Source organism: Molothrus ater, chromosome 3 (genome assembly GCF_012460135.2).
Source record: "Molothrus ater isolate BHLD 08-10-18 breed brown headed cowbird chromosome 3, BPBGC_Mater_1.1, whole genome shotgun sequence".
Lineage (NCBI taxonomy): Eukaryota > Metazoa > Chordata > Aves > Passeriformes > Icteridae > Molothrus > Molothrus ater.
Window position 1 is genome coordinate 91539722 of NC_050480.2, and position 18122 is coordinate 91557843.

General features: G+C 39.4%; 1 long non-coding RNA gene across 1 annotated transcript in view; it reads right to left on the bottom strand.

Annotated features, from left to right (window-relative positions):
• LOC118685146 (uncharacterized) overlaps positions 1–352 on the bottom strand; it is a 50820-nt gene extending 50468 nt beyond the window's left edge. Inside the window, exon 1 of the long non-coding RNA XR_004979931.2 lies at positions 285–352. This is a non-coding gene — a long non-coding RNA (uncharacterized LOC118685146). The remainder of the gene's footprint in view (positions 1–284) is intronic.
• Positions 353–18122: the final 17770 nt, after the last annotated feature.

Consider the following 18122-nt stretch of genomic DNA (forward strand, 5'->3'; position numbering starts at 1 on the left):
GACTTACTTTATTATCAAAAAAACTAAGGCTAAGAACCTTATAAAAACTCAAGAAGTTTCTGGAATTTTCTATTTCTCATCAAAAAAAAGGAAATATACATAGCCTTTCATATGGCATTTCAGTATTCCTGTTTCTATTCCCAACTGAAACAGAGAAAGATAGAGTCACAAACAAATTCAGAATAATGGCAGCATTGCAGTAAGGGCGTGCTGGATCTCACATACATGATCTACACTTCAGGAAAAGTTTCAGAAAGGAGGAAGTAAATGAATTCTGCTGTTACCTGGGTCTGCTACATCTCATGCTCTATGGTGCTTTTGAGCTGTGAATGACGGGAGCCTGTGGAAGCAGGAGGTGCTCTGTTTGTGTTTGTATTTCCATGGCAATGCAACAAAGTTGTTTGGTCTCCTTTCCTTAAGAGACCTGCCAAATCACTCCTCTTTACAGAGCAAGCTGGGAGAAGGAATATAGTTGGCATTCTTGTGGAAAATGTATCCTTGTTTCAGCTTCATGCAAGTTGTAGATATCATTCAAGTGTTTCATGAGTATTTTTAATTACTAAGGATTTAGTGTAATTTTGTACTGATGATTTACATGCTTGGTTATCTGAACTGATTCTTGCTTCCTTATGCAGAAGAAAGAAGAAAGACAGAAAGACAGAAAGACAGAAAGAAAGAAAGACAGACAGAAAGAAAGAAAGAAAGAAAGAAAGAAAGAAAGAAAGAAAGAAAGAAAGAAAGAAAGAAAGAAAGAAAGAAGAAAGAAAGAAAGAAAGAAAGAAAGAAAGAAAGAAAGAAAGAAAGAAAGAAAGAAAGAAAGAAAGAAAGAAACTTTCTCATTTTTGTGATGTAGGATAGATTGGGTTGGAAGGGACCTTAAAAATCTAATTCCAAAACCTTGTCATGAGCAGGGACACTTTTCATTAGACCAGATTGCTCAGACCTCAATCCAACCTTGCTCTGAACACTTACAGGGATGTACTTGAGTATAGTTCTGAAGATTCAATAATTTGATATTTTTAATACTGAGATTTCTGGATGTGAAAGCCCTTTATAAGCCCTGCTATAAACTTGCAAGACAGGACTTAGACTGGGAAACTGAAGTACCAGAGAGGTGAAGAAGATGTTTGCAAGTCCCTAATATTTTGAAACCTGATGACAATAACTGTGTTGGGGGAGGTTTTACTGGGTCCCATAGACCTGTATGCTTCCTGGCCCCTAAAAGCAGATCTGGGGGACAAAGAGGGGTAGTGGTATCCATAGATTTGACCCCATCTCTCAGCAATTCAGTAACAGAATTCTGAAGAGCCAAAGAATGCCAGGAAAATAAATCTATCAGCTTCCTCGCCTCCTTCAGTTGCAGAATATGTTACATAAGTATGGTGATCATATAAGGCAGCACAGTAGACTTGCACAAAGGGAGGTCACACCAGGGCGTTTGTGCTTTATCCAGGCATTTAACAAGCACAGCCAAGTGAGCAAGGCTGCTTCCTCAGCTGGCTCAGGACAGCTACACTCTTGCTGTGACCTATCCTGTTTTCCTTCCTGGGCTGCTGCTGAGGTTTTCTAGAATCCTGAGTCAGGTGTGTGTCTGCTCTGGCACTTCAGCTCTCATACAGTAATTGCTGTGTGCATCTGCTAAGGGCAGAACTGCAGCATGATGAACAGCTGTGATTAATCTGGAATGTTAATATAGGAGCACACTGGCTTTAGAGCTGACTTATTTAACAGAGAATCTCCTGGTGTACTTCTAGTTTGATATTGAAAGTGATTTGGGTTTGATTGAAAGCCTAGCAAAGCCAGCTGAAATCTTCCTCTGGGTTTCAGTGTATGTGAAGGTCTATATGAGAATGAAAGAAAAGAATTTAAAATACTGTATGGTATTTATCTGAGAGAGCTTAAGTGCCTGAAACCCAGAAGCTGAGGGTGTGAGTCAGTTAAGGGATAATAAGCAACTCCTCCTTGTGCCTTGAATGATGGTGTTACACTTTATGATGGCAGGAACAACATGAGAAATGAAAAAAATAAAATTTTATCTGATGTGTGAAATGTCATGAGAGCAAGTATCACATACCATAAGTATAGCAATAAAATGGATTTACTGACAGAAACTCTCAATTTCTAGAATTAAAAGGATCACGTTTTTGTACAAAACATATATGAAGTAACTTTTGTGTTAGAAATATTCATGACTGGTCTAATCCCAGGCAAAGAGTTGTATCCTTTATTTTCTTGCAATCCAAGTTTTAAATAGAAAAGTATGAAAATTTATTCCTCTATGTCTGACACTTAATAATTTAACAAAATGCTGTAGCTGCCATGAAAGAGAATCCTGTGGAACATTCATTTATAAAACCAGACTGATTAGCTAGCAACTAAGTGCTTACAGGAAAACATTGTTTTTTCAGCATTTTACTGCATGTTTTGGGTGCTCACTGAGAACACACATAATTACAGTATTTTTCCCCATGACAAGGTTTTTTAGAAGAGTAGAATAAGAACAAGCTTTTTAGAATATAATTTTTTTAAGATCATAACTCAAAATTCCGCATGAGAGCTGTAAGAGCATAGCTACAGAGAAAGTGTAAGTTAGTCAGGGTTGCAGCCATTACATTTAGATGATTACATCTAATTTTTAATGGCATTGTTTTTATACCACCATTGTTTTGCCTTTTTGTTCACTTCACACAATCACATGTCCACACTTTAATTCTTAATTAAGGTGAGAGGGAATCCTAAGTAATTTGAATGCAATTTTTGTTAGACAGTCCTTCAGACTTTCTGTCTTGTGCCATTATATTACTCCTGTGGAGCAGCATTTCTGTGTGGAAATGGATCATGGAAGAAGCCCCATAGGCTCAGCAGGTGATCAGGGCCCATGTAGTAAAATTGCAGTCCCATCCCTGAGTGGATTTCAGCTAAAGGTTACAAACACTTGCCTAAGCTGTAGCTTTCCTACAGCACATAGCCCTGATGACATCATTGGGTCACTTGCTGGCACCATGTTTACATGTAAAGTTATGTAAATGTCTAGAACTTTCAGACTCAGAATAGGGCTTGTTTTGAGTGTCTGAATCACTACCAGTACTAAGTGGAGCATGCAGAGTTGGACTGAGTTTGTCCAAAGGTGATGTTGATTATCCATTTAGTTTTCTTCTCTGGAGACCCAAAGAGATGAACCAGATTTTTTTTCTGTTGGGATGTCATCCCTGAATTTTCAAAGCTCTGGTACTCGCTCATACCCAGCTTCAGCCTGGCCAGTTGTGAGGTTCACTTAGTGAATTACCAGCTTTTTATCAGCTTGGATTAGCATCAGAACAAATTGTATCAGCCTTCCAAGGATCCTAGAGAGGAGTCAAGCTGGGCTGTGTGCACCAATATTGGTGACAAACTAGGGTAGCCAGGAAGGTAAAAGTACAAAATGCCTGTAAAGGCAAAGTAAAAAATGTATCTTGCAAAGAGAAGTTTCTTCTTACTGCAGAAGTGACATAGTTCTGCCTAAAGGCCTTTTCTCAAAACAGAATTTTCTATTTCATTTAAAACAGGTATTACATGCAAACACAATATTTATTGTGGATATGCTCAGGGATAGTATGTATTTCAAAGCTTAAATCAACAATATCTCATGTCTTGCCCTAGAGGTGATTCAGAAACAGCAGATTTATTTGATCAAATAATGCTAAATTATTGTGTTCTTTTCGGTGAAAATATTTCATGCTTATTTTGGGGAAATATTATCATATAATTTCCTGGATGTATTTAGTTCATACATAGCAGATATTTTTAAAAATAAATTTTGAAGTTGTTTGTTTTATTTGTAAGCAATTCCCACTAAATCAGATCCAAACCAAATCTACTCTTTCCCAAGAAATGGTTCTCTGGATAACAATATATTTTAAATCTGGAGATTAAGATTTGATGGCATGAATGGAAATATTGCTGTTAATGCAATTTGGCATTTTAGACTATTTTTTAAGCTGTAAAAAATTGAAATATTGGAATCAACTAGGATATAATATAAAAAATAGCATCACATGGACTGCATCACATGGACTTACAGAAAATTTATGGATGAATAATTTATGGATGAATTTAATTAAATATAATAGGAGAAAAATCTGTATTTTAAAAATGGTCTTTGAATGGAGATTTCAGTTAGATTTTAATGCAGTCAAGTTAAGAAAGATAACTAGAAAAAAAGATTATTTTTACCTCTCTCTTAATAAACCTTGCTTCTACTGATGCCCATGCATGACATCCTATTTTTAGCTGTCAGGGAAGCAGTGAAGCATATGCAGCAGAGTGGAATGCCCTGTTCCCATGCCTGAGTCTCCATATATAGCTACTGCACTCGCTATTCTTCCCTGGCTCCCGCTTTGAAGGCTTAACTTGAATTTTCTTGTCAGAATTGCCTCATCTGAGAGCTGTCCTCATAACAAACACTCAGGCAGCTGCTTCTTCATGGCATCCACCTTCCCATGAGGACCCACAAAGGCTGAACATTGACTAACCTCAGTACCAGTGAAAAGATGTGCAAAAATCATGTGCAATGAATCTTCAGCCATCTTTCCTTTTCCCCCCTGCCCCCTGCTTCATCTTGGTGTTGGTACTAAGTACGTCTAATTTTCTTTTCTTGTTATTTTTGGAACCAAGTTTCAGACTTGAGAGATCGCCATGCACAGGAGATGTGTTTTGGCTCTTCTGCCAGTTGTGTTCTGTGGATGATTAGATCAAATCCAGGGGCTGCCAGATGACTAATCAATTTATTACAGAATAACAAGGCTCACTGGAGAATTAACAATGTCTTTATAGTCTCCCCTCAATGAATTGTCTGGAATTTTCTTAGCTTACAGGACAGATAATTTTAAAATTTTCCAGTGTTACTTGATTTTAAGAGAGTTTTAAAACCAACCCACAACTAAAACAGCCTCCCCCAGTTTCTAGCATTTAGGTCTTTTGATTTTACTTCAGAGTTAAATGCCATCATTTAGAGAACATTCTGCCCTGCATTATGTGGTATTTTATGCTTCTCTGTATTGGTGAAACTGGGAGTGCTGGTGTAGAAAGACTTTGAAGCCTAAGCAGCGGTGGAAGTATGATTCAGATGGTTAGAACTGTGCTACTCAGAGCACTGTGGCAGTACAGTCTGAGACCTGTAGAAGTCTGTATTTTTCTCTCCTGAGCAGGGCCAAAACTTATGTAACACTATGTATGCAAAAAAAGGACTATGATGCAGAAGTCACATGTCGAAACCAATGGTTCGGTTGGCTCCTCCCAGTGAGTGATATTGCAGCTACACCCTCACCTTAGTGCAGCCCAGAACTGGATGATGCAGTTTGCAAGTTTTTTTCCCTGTGCTGACTTCAGACTGGCTTCATCACACCTAACTTCAGAAGTTAAAAATTAACCTGTCCAAATCCAGCCTAGCTGTGCAGGTCTCCCTGTGCAGATAACGAAGAGAAACGAGACGTTACTGGTTTCGATTCCTGATCCAGTCACAGGCACAAGTTTCACTGCCCTGAATGGTCTCATTTTCAGAAGCACCTGGTTTTCCAGAATTTTTTGTGCTGCAGTGGGGCAGATGAGTGCAGCTGGTTAGACATGATTAACCTTGCTTATCATGCCATTCCAAGCATTCTCCTGTGCATGAGCCAATCTCTCCCCTGCACCAAGGCTGGAGCTGCTGTTTCTATTGACAATTTATGCCCCCTGCATGCATTGTATGCAAAAAGAGAGGCTAGGCAAGGCAAGGAAGTATGGAAAGACCCTTGAATGTTAGGAGCATATAAAAGGCAAAGGCTGACATGTTCACTCACAAATCCAGAAAATAGCTGCATGGTTTTAGTTGCACTTGTTTTTGTATTTGGATCAATTCCAGTCATCATCTTGGCCAGGAACTGTGTCTGATTTAGATGTATTTGCTGCGCCTCTGGAGTGTAAAATAAATATTTTAAATAATATTTAGCTCCATGTCACAGCTCTATGACCAGAATGATACCCACAAAATACTACCTTCTGAAAACATAGCTTAGTAGCAATTGGATTTAAACGCTTTCAACAGCTGCACTAATGACCTATTTTAAATAAAGCCCATATTTCACACAGCAGATCTCAGTCTCTAGCTATGCCAAATTCAAGTCACTTTGCATTCACAGTTTTTCTCTGCTTTTTTTAAATCTCAGAGAGATTTTTTTAAATCTCTCTGTGGGAGAAAAGAAATGTATTTGAAGTTTTCTTGTTAATAACTCTTATTTTCATCTGCAGGGCACTGGCTGTTAGCAGTTTCTGATCACTTAGTGTATTTATATAATATCAATATTAACATGAGATTAGGTAGAAAACAATTGTTGCTGAGTGACTGTTAGTGCAAATTGAATTGTTTGTATTAGAACAGTATGAATAATGTATTTGGTGCGTTGTTAAATTGGACTGCTGGGATAGGGGAGACATTAGCAGGGATCTGCATGTGAAGCTACACCAGAGTCTCCATTTGCAAAGGTCTTTAACTCATGCTGAGCACAAACCCAACTGTGCTTTCCCTGTGAATGTTAGAAAAGCTCCAGACATTACTGCATGATGGTAATATTACTAATTTAGATCCTAAAAAAATATTTAAGCATGCTCATCAAACCAAATCAAACCATATGATGTAGCAGACAGACCTCATACTCTGGACATCAGTCATGAAGATGAGTTTCACATCAGAAGCCACGCTCTGCCAGTAGAACCTACAGAGATGCTGATTGCCATTTAGAGTCTGCTTATCCTTTCCCAACCTCAAGCCAGAGTGCTGTGGCAGGACTTTGTCATGTTTTTCATTTAACTGGTGTTAGTGAATGTGAAATTGAATCGGTGGTTTGTTCCTTTAACTCAATTACTAGATCCAAATAGTCTTTTTACCACAAAAGAAAATGCTAATACCAATAGGCTACACAGCAGGGGCTCAAGGCATTCTAGGAAGAGCAGCTAATTATCACTTTCTGGGTATTATCTGAAACAATGCCCTATGTATTGAATGATGGCTGGATTCTGGTTGGTTGGTTTTGGCTTCAGTTTCAATAATCAAGAGCCCAGTTCTCATTTCATGCTACTATTCACTTTCAGGAGGGTTGCTTTGCCGAGTAATGAATCTCTGATTTATAGTTAATGAGAGTCAGACTCACCATAGCATATGCCTTGTATTGTCCTACTTTAAAACACCTGATTACAAAAGACACTTTCCCTTTCAGCTGGTGTCATGGGTAGGTGACTACTGGGTTCCTCAGCTTATGGTTCTGCTGATATTCAGCATAGTTTTATCATTTTGCATATCTCCCAGAAGAAAAAGGAAAGAAAATAAAAAATTAATATTGTAATTTTCCAGTATTCTACTGGATTTGATGCTACAAATGTTGATTTGAACTACAAAACATGGCAGCATCTTGTTCTGTAGTTTTTAAATGACTGTGATTTTTTTCAGTACTTTGAGGGTCACATGATAAAACCCAATATTTTAATGCTGATTTTGAATGTTTGGCTGAAAATCAAGTATTTTTTGGAAGCAAGAGAACAAGGGCTTTGCAGAATTCTTGTACAATGCAAGGGTAAATAAAAGTGGTGGTTGAGTCAATATTTCCTTTTATTTTTCTAATTTATTCAGTGTATAAACATAATCCATGAAAAACAGACTAAATTCATATTCTTCTCACACAAGAATTTCTGTTCATACTTGTGATTATTCTGTATCATCAGGAACTTAGCATGAGAGAGCTGAAAATAATAATGCAGACAAAATTCAGACCTCTTCGTGTTAGTGTATCATTAAATAAGAGGCAGGTGGAGATGATGAGATCTTAAATTCCTTTGAAGATAATTTCTAGTGACAAAGAAGCAGAGTTGTACTACATGTGCTCACACTTAATTTCCTAATTTGCAATAATAACCTGGAAGAACTCTATGGAATTACTGAAATCTTCCTTTCTTGGTTTCTAGTATTTAGATTTTTTGGTTGTTTCTCTCACTTTTAAACTCTAATATTTGTGAAGGAACATTTGCCCCAGTGTTTCTAGATCCATACACCAAAGCCTACCCACAGCAGGGTTTTGGACAGTAACTTTCACCTCTTGATGACAGTACTTATTCAGGAATATGTATTTACAGCATCAGACAAAACAAGGAGAATTGCCTATGATACGTATCCTCTGCATAGAGAAGAGAGGGAGTGAAAAATGAACTGCCTAAAAATCCTAAGGTGCAAGTACAAGGACTAGAATGAGGCAGGGAATATGTACATCTGGCCAGAAAAGGCAAAGGATACCTTGCTCCAAACTGACCATATGGTTCAAGGAGCTTGGATTTAAAGTGCAGCTGACTTTTGAAAGATCTGTCTTTCAAAACCATGGGCTGTACAAGGAGCAAGGGCAAGCTTTTCTCCATGCTCTCCACCCGATTTAGGTGACATGTCCTGGTCAAAAATCTGGCTCTACAGAAGTTGGTCTGGACCACTGTCTTCCAGGCTGCCAGGATTTCTCTTCCTGAGCTTCTGTTTCCCTCCTCAAATGTTTTTGGTTTTTTTTCTTGCCTGTGGTTTTCAACCTGACCAGGGCACCTACATGAGGTGGTGCTGCACTGTGGGGACAGCACTTGCTGGCTTTTTCTCTCCTTGTGCTCTGGGGTGTGGTGGCTGCCTGTTGAGTGCTTGCAGTGAAATGATCTAACACAAGAAGGACCTCTGAACAGAGCCCTGAGGTTCTCCTGTAAAATTAATCTTAAAACCAGTTCATATGTGGATAAACTTTAAAAACACACCGAGAAATAGAAAAGCCATTTCCTTGGTTCTGCATGAATCCTACTCCCCAAAGGTGACAGAACACATAAAAGAGCCAGCAACACATGAGAAAAATGTCCTGAGGAGGAAAAGAAATCTTCTGTAAATCTTCACATTCAGCAAGTTGCTGTTTAGTTCCTGTGTGAACAATTAATCTTAAAACAAATATTTGGGCAAGGGGGGATTGGGCTCTGGGAGGTTTCATAGCTAGGTTGAATGAAAACACACGCTGCCTGACTTCTTCAGGCCAGTATTTCTTTTCCACCCTTTCCATAAAAATAACTAAGAAAAAGTATCTGTTACAATGACCCAGGTTTTGCCATTCAAACCTCCCTAAATTACAGGCTTTCCCTCTGAGACCATTTACAATGAGGTATATAATGCATGGCTGTGTTACACCCTACTGCTCCTTGAGTCCAGCCTAACTGGTTATTACTACGTTAAAATGTAGTGGTCTGCTTCAAAGGCTTTTCTATAAATAAGTATCTTCCTTGCTGGGCAGATGACAGTCCCTACCAGTAGCTCCTGTGCTAACAGCTCTAGTTTTTAGCTCTTCAGCTGAGCATGGCTTGGAGCTGCTTTGAGTAGCCTGTGAATGGCTGGCAGCTCCAAGGTCTTGCAAAACCTAACTAGGATCAGACTGAAAATCAATAACTTTATTACACTGCTGGTCCTTATTCTGGTTAGTATTTCACTGGGGGTATTTTTTAATTTCCTGTTATCTAAACTCCCTGTATTTAGTTTTAGATAGCAGAAGAGAGAGGGCACAACTGCTCTGCTTGGGACACAAAGGCTGTATGCTGTGCTTGTTCTGCCATGAATGCCCCTATCCAAGCCAACAGAGAAGCCCCACTGGCTGTAGGAAGCCCAAGGTACTGCCTCAATAGCAGGTAGATTCTGTCATATCTTGGCTCTGTTCTGGGTTATGCTCTATATATGTGTATCTAGTCCCTGGAGAATGGCATAAAGCATAGCCAAAGAGTACATAAAGCTCCTGTACATGCTGCTGTGCTTTGCTGTACCCCAGCAGTCAGCAGAGCCCTCTGCTCTTCCCTTCTGCTGCCAGCTCCACCTGGAATAAGAACTCAGCCACTCTTGAGAACCTCTTCCAGTGAGGGATGAGTGCTGCCTCCCTTTACCTGCCTGAAGTCATTCCCCCTCTGAGCCTCCCAGGCCATTTTTGAGTAAAACAAAATTGGTATCCATTAACCATCAAAAATATGTGAAATAAAAATCTCTCTATTTGAACAAGTTGACCATGACATTCTATTTTAACTGTGGTCTTTAGGGAAGAGGCCTGTTTGTGCTGTGCATAGTAATTGATGGACTTCTGATTATTGCAGGCTTTATGACTCTACAGTAACACAAAAAATAAAGGGATATAAAAGGATAAACAATATGTGGCACTGTTGGAAAACAGTGCTTTCCATTTTCAAGCACTACAAAACAAAAAATACAATGTAACTCCTCTTCTGGATGCCAACTCACAGTAGTACTCACCTAATGTGTCAACCATAAGCTGGCTTTTCACAAGACTAAATTACAAGCATTGAGAAATTATTTTAAAAGAAAAAGGCAGCAAATTATTTGGTCCTGGGACTTTTTGTGTTCATACATGCCCTAATTTTTAGGCTTTCTATTTTCAAGATTTTGTCTGCAGTGTTGGAGTGAGGAAAGAGGGATCCAGCATTTTTCTTATAATTGCATAACTCAAAAGGCTGTCTCTTTATTGAAGCATGAAATATTTCATTTCAATAAGAAGAAAATAAGCCACAGCATAGTTATGGAAAGAGTACAGTGCTGCCAGCTGTGTGAGAACAAAACTCATGAAGCATATCCTAAGAAATAATGGGATTGCTTTAAGATTTCATGAGAATCAAAATATTTTTTTTCTTTTTTAATTGCTCAAAGGTTTCTGAAGTCACTTCAGACTCTCAAGCGTTCTTTCAAAACTGTGAAAGCTGGCAATTTAATGAAGGACACTTTCAGTAGAGGGTGATTCTTCAAAACATTGAAAAGCAAAAAAATTAATTATAAAGAGATCACTATGATCTGGTTGCTTCAAGCTGCTCACTGTAGATCTTTATTGTCATAAATCATACCATCTTTCAAATTGTTAGGAAAGCATATCATGGCAAAGAACCTTAAGAAACCAAGTTATTGCTTCAAAGGATGCTAAGAAAAACCATGTATGACAAGTCTTCAGTGGGCTAGACAGAAACTGTCAAATTGACACTGGAGTTCAATGACAGAGAGAAAACCAGTGGTTTGTTTGTTTGTTTTCTTCTAATTGAACTTTGAGTACAGTTCTGTGTATTACTTTTTTGAATTTTAACAGTTTTTTTTTCTTTTTTAATGCCAACTAGGATCTTCTAACTAGTTACATCAACTTCTAACACAGTAACTACTGTACTTTTCTTCAGTTTGTACTGCTCCATTTATGCTGTGTGAGCTACTATGGGGAAAGCAGCTTCCAAGGAACAGGAGATTTTAGCTGCCTCTAAATTACTGGAAATGCTCTGCTTATATGCCATAATGAAAGGGTACACATACAGGAGATATACTTCAGCAACTGCAATCTGCTGCAATTATAGCAGATACAGCTACACCAGGAGACCAAATTAAGCGAACAGCATTCAAAACACAAAGCTAGACAGTCCCTGGGGAATTTCAGCTCTTTTCTTCTGTAAGGACTAGTTTTCCCAGACATCCATGGCCCTCCCCTTCCTCCTTCTTTTTGATCTTGGTGAACCTGTCCCAACTTATAGATGAAATTTAAAACTAAGATCTTCATCACTTGTGGTCACTGAAAATCACAGGGCACTTACAGTAAGAGCAGGGTTCCAGCTCCTGCATCATGGACACATTTCACTGGGAATAAAAGCATTTTGGGGCTCTTTTGGGAGACCCCTTGTGTCAGGGCTCTCCAGGCTGCCTCTGCCCCACACTGCAGCCTTACAGACACAGCAAGCAGGGAATGGACCCAGCCTGGGGATGCTCCACTGAGCAGGGGCCTTGTGAATTTGATTCAATTAGTGAAAAAAGTTATTTCTGTGCAGATGTACATTGTGTACTCATAACCACTAAAATTTCTAATTCTGCAGGAAGGAAAGGATCTCCAGTGTTCACAAGCTCCTTAAAGAAACTTGAATTTAAATAAAAAAAGTATTTCACTGTGGCCCCTTTGAACTGGTGAAGATCTAGAAAAGTGGACTTTTTTGACACAGACAGCTTCCACAATTTCTAACTTCATTGGGCAATCATAGCCATTTTTAGTTTTTGATATTTTGAATATACTGTTCTGCTACACATCAACAAAAATAATTTTCAAATCACTCACAAAAAGATGATTTATTTGTCCATGAAAGCATATAGAGATAGAGAAATTTTATGCTAAAAAATTGCCTTGTTGTAAATTGTGAATGAGGGAAAAAAGAAAGAAAGCCTTAAAGAAATATATGTTTTGACAGACATTTACACATAATTCAGAAACAACTGACAGGATCTTGTTCAATTTTTTAGAAGTGTCTCTGGGCTGGGACCAGATTTAAAGAATTTTTAGTCCCCATAGTGAGTTGTTTTTCCATAATGTTAGGAGGATGTGAACAAAGGGATTATTATAACAGTCACTGTCAATAAGAAAAAGCTAAAGTATTTAGTCCCTTTAGGGGAAGAAAGTAATATACTACAGGATTTTGCTACTGCATTTAACAGGTGCAAGAAAGGTGTTTCAATTTTATATAATTCCCCTTCCTTCCTCGGAACTGAAAATATGCTTTTCTTATTTTATCTGCTTGTTCTTTTATTGCAGGATTATATTTTCATTACTGGAATTTCCTGCTTATATGGTGACATGCAAGCCAGGATTGTCTTGGCTGTTACCAAACTATTTCATTTCTTGTTGAAGAAGTGCAGAACAAATAGTGGTTAGAGGCTGGTGTTTTGCTGCTCATTCCTGCACATTACTTCTCTTGGGAATTTGTCTCCCTTCAATACCACAATGTCTGAAGAATGTCAGACTTTTCCTACCTTGAATTATATGGTTGCCTTCTTGTAAGATACAGAGTTTCTAGGTAAACTTGGCCATATTGCTTTGCATCTGAGTCTTCTTTTTGTCTTCTGGATAAAAATTACCTCCAGTAAGATTAAAGGCAACTTTTGCAGCACAGGAAAAAAGCAGCACTGCCTTTTTGTTCTTTTCCATGTTTATTTTGCTGCCAGTTCTCTTTGAAAATGGTCCTTTTTGCCAAGGCTACAATTTTGCTAAATGAATTAGTATTAATACTATGCTTTGTTTATTTGCACAAGTGGAAAATGAAAGATGGGAAATACAGAAATAAAAAGACAGTATGAGTTAAAAACCATGAAAGTATCAAGAGAAACGTGAAGTTTAGCCAAAGCATGTACCCCACACAATCATTCAGCACTTTGGCAGCAGGTTGGCCCTTGAAAATCCTCCTGAGGTGCCAGACCCTCGGGGTCCCTGACAGAGAACTGACCCTTGCAGTCCTTCAGCTCGACTTGGGGTATCTTGAGGAACGAGTTTCACTGGCTGCAGCGTTGAAAAGGTGTTGTGTCAGGCTGGACAGGGGGAGCAAGGCCTTGCAAGTGCCATCCAGAGCTCTGTGAGACCAGCACAGGGAGCAAGTGGCACATGTGCTCCTGTCTCTGTTCCTGAGCAGGATACTGAAACAGCTGAGTTTGTTTCTGAGGAGCTTGTTGCCAACTCCCATTTCATGTGCCTCAGTGAGATTCTGAGAGCTACAAAAGACTGGACCACTTCAGCCAGGTCCTCATCCTTCAGCATGCTGCTAGCCAGGAAATAATAAATTAGACATGGCTCAATATGGGATTCTATGACAACTGAGGATAGGAATCTGTCAGGATCTTTTGCAAGCTTGACAATATGCTAGTCACCACTGAGGGCTGCAGAAAGAGCTCTTCATTTTTTAAAGCCCAAAAGTCTGCCATATGGCCAGCATAAACTGCATGCTTCCTCCGTGTGGTAACTAGCTGAAAATCACAGATTTATACAAAAAATGCAAGGTGGGGTAGTCCAGCCTCCTGGTCCAGGCAGGAAATTATTCAGGGCCATGCTGAGTCCAGTTCTGAAAACCCTTGGGGATGGAGACAGCACAGACTATCTGGGCAGCCTGCCACATTCTTTGACCACCCTCGTGGTGAGGAGTATGTTGTCAGGATTGTTTAATAACTGAAAAATGTATCTCTTAACTAGAGAATTTTCTGTAAAATGCCTTCTTCAGAGTGTGGTATTTTTTGAGAAAAGGCAGTCTCAGAAAGCAAGGTTATTTAAAGAGTTTTAACCAGTGGAAGTTTCCTAAACATGAGGGTTAAATGGCTTTACACTTCCATTTTCTTCTAGGCATTGTACATACATTTCTTTTATTTTAGGGGAAGAAAGCAGTTTATGACACCAGAGGAGTGGTCTATAGGTGGAAATAGGACTGTAAAAACCACGTTGTCACAAATCTCATAAAAATGTCTGGCACCACTATGAATTCAAGTGCTTTGGTTGTTGTCATCTATGTGAATGCATGTATTTATATAAATGTACACACACACACACACATATATATATATGGATGTACATATTTAAATCCACACATCTGTAGATTTTTATGTATATATTTACATGCATATATACATATATCTATATATTCACATACATACATACATACATATATATATATATAATATATAATATATATATACACACATACATGTAAATATATATACACATACAACAGGTCTGCCAGCACACATTACAGCTTATTCTGGGAAGTAAAGGCACCATGGGCAGACCCAAAGACTACCAAGACTGCAACCAGTGTCACTTGCCAGCACAAGACAAGGCAGGAAGGGTAAGGGACATTGCAGACAAGCAGTGCAGCAGTGCCTGGAACAGCTCAGTGCTCCATAGATGGAGGTAGGCTGTTTCTTTCTCACATCAAATAAGAGCTGTGGGAGATGCTTTTGGGATTTATCACCTTGGCAGGAAAAATGTCAACCAAAGGGAATGTACTCATAGGTACTCTGGGTGACCAAGAAGGCCAATGGCATCCTGGCCTGGACCAGAAATAGTGTCACCAGCAGGGCCAGGACAATGATTTTCCCTTTGCACTTGGCACTGGTGAGGCCACACCTCAAATCCTGTGTTCAGTTTTAGGCCCCTCACTTCAAGTAGGACACTGAGGCGCTGGAGCATGTCCAGAGAAGGAAAATGGAGCTGGTGAAGGGTCTAGAAGAGCATCTGAGGGAGATGAGGGTGTTTAACCTGGAGGAAAGGAGACTCAGGGAAGACTTTACTGCTCTCTATACCTCCCTGAAAGGAGTCTGTTTCCACCTGGGGGTCAGCCTTTTCTCCTGGGAACTAGTGACAGGACAAGAGGAAATGGCCTCAAGCTGTGTCAGGGGAAGCTCAGGATGGACATCAGGAAAAATATCTTCATTGAAAGGACGGTTAAGCATTGGAACAGTCTGCCCAGGGCAGCGGTGTCAGCATTGCTGGAAATGTTCAATAAATGACTGGATGAGGCATTTAATATGCTAAATGCTATGGTTTAGTTGATGTGGTGGTGTTCAACCAAAGGTTGGACTCAATGATCTCAGAAGTTTTTTCCAGTGTTAATGATTCTATGATTCTATGATAGAAGAGCCACATGGTAACTACAGGTGTGAGTGTGATGACTATCTGCAAAAGCATATGGCCAATAAAGACACCTCTGGTGTCATGCCAGCCTTGGGAAGAGTGTGGTGGCATAAAAGATTACAAATACAAGCACTGAGACACAAACAGAATGACAATGGGCTGAAAAGGCTCCTGATGCTGGGCACTGCCATCCACACAGCTGCCATCACCTTCTGCCACCTCTCCTCTTCTCTCTTCCACTGGCCAACAGTGCCAGCACCATGTGTTTGGATTTCTCTACTGCAGACTGAGAAACAGACTGGCCTGAGAAATAATACGCTCCCTTTTTTTTTTTTTTTTTTTTTTTTTTTTTTTTTTTTTTTGGCTGATTTATCCTTAATGGTTTTCCCACCTGGCCCCCGTGGGTGCTGCACAAGCAGTTGTGCTGGCAGTGGCAGCAGAGAAGCATGAGGTGGTATGGGCAAAGTCTGTGTGGACCACTCCTGCAGGCACACACATGCATGCACATTGGGATCTCCATCACCAGATGGAGAAAGGTACCCTGCACAGTGGTCTGGGAGAACAGTTCTGGGCTGAAGGATGCAGATGAGCATGTAGGTGCTGCTTCCATGCCTTCTCCTCTCTTGGTTGTGCATGAGCTGCTTTGAGCTCTCTGATCACCATCCTGAAAACACAATTTATTCTGGACTGAAGAACAATCAAAGCAATATCACCATTTCCCAAGAAGATTCATGGCCATTTTATGTATGAGATAAACAAATCTGTATCCATAATTTCTCTTCTTGACTTTTCATTGTTTCAGCCAGAAAGCAGGCATCTAAGAAGCGGATATAAAGCACTGTCTGCCTATAGCTTGATCTCAGACACTGTCTTTCTCTTTAAACTTTGCAAAAGGGAAACAAGTTCATATTTATCATCAGTTGAAAGCTCAGCTGGAAGTGAAACAAATTAAATTTAATGAGGACTGCTTTAATTCTCATCATTACTGTCTGCTCACTGTTGTAAAAAAGTTTTACAAGCCCGCTTAAAATGCTTAGATTAACTGTCTTTATTACTTTCGTCCAGGCAAATCCTTTTATAAGGCTAATGAAACTGCATCCCTTGGTATAAATGTAGTCATGACTTTATTTCACATGACATCCAGCTCTACAGTATCACAGCAGTCCCCAGCAGGTAAGGTGATATTAATTTATTTTTGTACTGTTATTGCATAATTCTGATATACTGGAATGTTAAAAAAGTTCCTCAGCTCTGCCTAAAAGTATAGACAGTAACTTTCTACAAAACTCATCACTGACGACATGAAATAGCATTGCTGCTTGTCAGGAAAGAGGCTGCAGTTAAATTTCTGTGGTTGGACGTTGCAATCCAGAAACAAAATTCTATGTTTCTAATGGGAATTAAAGCTGTGTGACTAAGAGGACCAGGTGGTCCCTCACAGCAGAATCTGGACTATTGTTTTTTAGATTTAGGTTTCATGCCTATCCCAAATGTTGCCTGCTAGTAATTTCTTCTGCTATTGTTGCTTAAGGTCATCTATAAATGCAAAATGTTTCTCAGTGGGTACTTAACAGCAGTAACCTAGATAAATATTTTCATTTACATAAACATTGTCTGAACAATTCAGAAAGTGTAGTAAACAGTCTCAAATCCCAGAAGCAATCTAGACATTGCAAGAATTACATTGTTTTTTGGAAAAGATTGATGTTCTACGTTATTTCATTGGTCATAGTCCAACACAAGAGGGTGGACTGATGACAGAGATGCTTAACATGTCCAGGGTTTGTGTTGCTTTCTTTTTTCTAACTGTGCTAATAGCTGAATTTCCATTTGTTTTTCAAATTTTTTATGTACTCTTATGCAATAAAAGATAATCTAACTGGACAGGCACAAACAGTGGGGACCAAATGGCTTTTAAAAGCAAATCCAAAACCAAAAAGCCTCTCTATAATTGTAACAAAGTACTAAAAAGGAATGGAATTACTTTCTGCCTACTGAGAGCACAAACACTGTTATTTCATTGGGAATAGATGGCCTTTCAGAGTTCGGTAAGTTTGCATGTGCGTAGCTGCAATCCTCTGTTTTGCTGTGTATGCTCTTCATGGAGGAAATTTAGCCCTGTGAGACCCATTGGACTCAGGTCCTTCACCTGTGCAATGCTGCACAACAGGTCTATGCCAGACCCAACCAGGCTCCAGGCATTTCAGACAGGCTAAAACTAACAAAAAATACACTAAATATGGGGTGTGGGTTGTTTGCCTTAGTTAACAGTAACATCTTGTAAGATCAAACAAGAAAGAGACCCTTTCTGTACACAGACAGCTTGTCTCCAAGGATTTAGCTTTGTTTCAAAAAAGCACGGTTATGTGAATAGATCCAGAGAGGTCTTAGATCACCTCCGAGGCAATCTCTGCTGGTTGTGTGGCATGAGCCCAGCGTTGCTCTTTGCAGCTGGACACGGCTGCCTCCCCCTCTCTGCCCAGCCTGAAGCCTTGCAGATAATGAGGATTAAATGGAATAGGTATGACTGAATATGTCTCTGGCACAGGTTCACTGACATGCTGTCTTCTAGGGCTGCCACACCAGCCTGAGAAAGAATGAAATAAATGTGAAGAGGAGAATATCCATTACTTGGAATACCAGTGT